The sequence below is a fragment of the Pinus tabuliformis genome, chromosome 6 (genome assembly GCF_031772625.1).
Source record: "Pinus tabuliformis cultivar Carrire ecotype Pingquan chromosome 6, CPIR1, whole genome shotgun sequence".
Taxonomy (NCBI): Eukaryota; Viridiplantae; Streptophyta; class Pinopsida; order Pinales; family Pinaceae; genus Pinus; species Pinus tabuliformis.
The window spans coordinates 1760324996-1760328771 of NC_142292.1; positions in this window are offsets into that span (position 1 = coordinate 1760324996).

Here is a 3776-nt window from a genome sequence, read left to right on the forward strand (position 1 = left end):
CTACTAGTGTAACCCCTTATTGTTACTAGGACAACCCACTTATTATATTGATGTACCCATGTAGTGCCCATATTGTTACTATTGTGCCGCATAGAAGCCCACTATTGTTATTATTGTGCCCTTACATTATTATTGTTATGTCGGCTCTGATTATGTTATGACCCCTTAGACTCCTATATATAGAAAAGAGGTCTTTTCATTTGTATCATCCAAGAATTGTTCATTTATGTAATGTAAAGGAGGTTGCCCCCTCGAAGAGGCTGAATTCTAAGGTGTTGATCTATCTTTCTATCTTTTCTTGAGTTGGTTTCATAACATGTACACGGGCGTCATTTAGCTTCCTGAGGTCCACGCATATTCTTATCTCGCCCTTCTGCTTTTTCTCTTGTACTACCATAGGTCTCACCCAATCGGATTCTTCCACCAGCTCAATAATTACAGCTGAGAGCATTTTGTCTAGTTCTACACGAACCTTTTCCTTGTACTTCAGATTCAAGCGTAAGGCCTCTGCTTAACTGGCTTCGCGTCGGGTTTTAGTGTGATCTTCATCATCCCTAAATCGCCAACGATCCCCTTTAAGTCTGTAATCTTGGTCGGGAATAGTTCTTGGTCCTCGTGGAGTAGCTCAGTGACCTTATCCACTGTGGCATCATCCCAATAGTCACCGAGCGTTGCATACTTCGGTTCAGCCTCTGTCCTAATGTTTACCTACTTCATTTTTAACGGTGCGATGATGTCAAGATCTTCAATCAATGGTCCTTGAACCTCGCTATAGCCTTTAGTTTCTAAAATGTTGTTTTTTCGTGGATCCTCATCATCCTCCTCAATATTTACATTGTAACACTCCAGTGCATAGCTCAGTTGGGTCGCCCATTCCGGTTGAAGCACTTCCATTGGCTCATGGGGTATTAGCTGCTTTTACTGCTTGTAGCACATCATCAACAGTATCTCACCAACGATCCTCAAATGTGAAGGTTAACAGGGATCCTTCGCGCAAGATATCCCATTTTCTCATGCCATGGCGAAGCTCCATCTTAGTATACCAATTCATGGGTATGATATCCAGGGTATGATAGAACAGGTGCACCCACTCAGGTTGTGGCTCTTCGCCATAGACCTTGGTCCATTTCGCGAGATGTGCACATGGATCATCTCGTCCTTCATACTTGTTTGTTAGCTGCATCTGAGGTGTTCCAAACCATATGCGCATCATTCTTCTACATTTGTGCTAGTCTTCAAAATTCTACTGGTGCATACCCACCACCTTGCAGGCATCACGCGCAGTACCCATTTCAGGGCATCGAACCGCTACTGTTCCAGTACTTCTCTTCCAAATTAGTTTATGAAATCATCCACCTCAGTCAATCCGTCATACATAGGCAAATCTCTTACCTATGTTGTCACGTAGCGCAACGACCTTGTCATCATGTCACAGTTGAGCGTGGTTACCTCGTGTAACCGGTTCTGCCATAGTTCTATCTCCTCGTCCGAATCTAAGGTTTAGGAGCTTTCACGCTCTCATGAAATCCTGCCATCCACTGTTGGAATCACCTAGTCCTGCTCCCATGTGGTTATCTTGTAGATACAATCTAGATCGTCATCACTATCGTAGTTGCATACTGGCTCTATGTAGCGTGATCCTTTCGCAGGGTCTAAAGGTACCACTATGCGTAGTGACTTTTTCTAAAAAATCATCTTGCGCTTCTTTAGATTTATCACTCCATTCATGTCAATGTCCCAATCTATTCCCAGTAGCGCGGGATAGGGATTGTTGTCATCAACAATCTCTATCACTTCGAAATCTGCAAGCGCGCTCGCACCTTCGATATCTACCGTTATTCCCTAAAATCTTCCCATAGGTAGGATCTTTTGTTGGTTCGCCATTTGCAATTGAATAGGAGACCATTGCAAAATAGGCCTGCCCATGCATTCCCATGTCTGCTTTGGCAAGACCTTCGCATCTGATCCTAGATCCAAAATCACTTAATCCATTTCGAATTCCCCGATCTACGTAGTCAATTTCATCTCTCTTCCTGTTCATGTTGTGTGCTTCCAGAGCTTCCGGACTACATGCGGTTCTCATGGCGCGGTCCCAACACATCTAGTTATGAGTTCTTGCAACCCTTTCATAGCCTTGTTGTCACGCAACAACTTCATGCATGTCTCTAGAAAGGTAGTGAGAATTAATGGGTCCATTTCCGGTTCCAGTTTGTCTTTACTACTTGAAGTGGAGGCCTCCGCAAAGCTCTTTTTAGCTACCAAGCTACCATGAATGTCTCCTTAGCACGCTCAAAATCAAATTTTGGTTCCTTTGTTGGAGCCTTGCAAACCCAGGAACTCACTTCGGGCTGCTTGCATTTGCCATCTCCTGTCGTGATACCACTTCAGAGCACGATATTTACATTCGGGTCTTCCTTGCGCGGCTCAGACCTTGTCATTTGCAGGTTCTGAGTTGGGGAAGGTTGGAGTGTTCCTTTATTGTGCAGCCTCGCTATCAGCATGGGATAGTCCTCTGTCTCATGATCAAACTGGGTACAATATAAGCATGATGGTCTCGTTGGATTTGTACAATTGCGAGCATAATTTCCCTGTCCTCCACAATTGTAACATATCAGTTGTCTGCGACCCTTTCCTGGTCCCATTCCACCTCGACCTCGTCCGTGTCCCTGAAATCTAGTGCGTGCCATCCCTACATTTTGATTGAGGGCCCGTGTTTTGGTCTGAACTCTGTAGGTATGAGTTTGATCCATCATCAATTCATAACTTCTACAGGTGCACTCATCGTGGCCTATTGATCTATAGAAATTACAGAACAACTATTGAGAACTCTGTGTATACTTCTATAATAGATGGTAGTTATCTGTAGCATGCTTCCCTCTTATTTGACAAATCATGCACCATAATGCAGGCACCGTGCTCGGTCTGCTTGTGCCTCTGGTCTCAATGGCATTGGTCCTCATGCCTCCAGATAGTTCACGAAGACTGGACAATGGTACTTGTCATGTCCCTGGCCCTTGCACTTTACGCACCATACCTCCTCGCGCGCTTTTGGGAAAGTTGTCCTGTCTTGTTTCAAACTCTGCATTTCAAGACACAAATTCTTCAACTGCGAATGTATTTGTTGAAATCCCAGGTTAGGATCTTGTATTGGGTTCTCGTGCTTGAGTGGATAGCTTCTGCTGTGACAACGCGTTCCTTAGATGCGGCATTAGCGATGCTACAAACCATGCATAATGTTGCCCATCCATCAAGGTCATGTTGGCTTCATGAATCATACCCTTCAATCTCTGATCCAGCTCCCTGGGGGTCTCACCTGGAAGCATCACAATTTCCTTAAATCCGATGATCAACTATGTCTCTGACTTTGGCTTGCTAAATTCCTTGTTTAGCACAGCTTGGATATCTGAGATCCCTGCATTCATATTGTCATTGGAATGCCTGATGTACCATGTCAGGGCGTGATCCTGCAAAGCGCTGACCAGCGTTGCTTTCTTTATGTTGTCATCCGTGACTCCTTGTGCTTCCCATACAGCCCTTACCATGAACCAAAATTGGTCAGGACCTTCATTCCCTACTCCTTTGAACACCAATAACTTTATCGCGATTTCCATATTGAATTGTGGTGGTAGCAGAGCTGGTGTGAGTGAAGACGGGGGTGAAGATGGTGAAACTAGCGGTGGTGTAGGTGGAAGTGATATGTGCAGAATTCACTGCTTTATAAAACTGATCTCACTTCTTGGTGAGACCTTCACGAGCTCTTCCTCACTTTCCCAGTG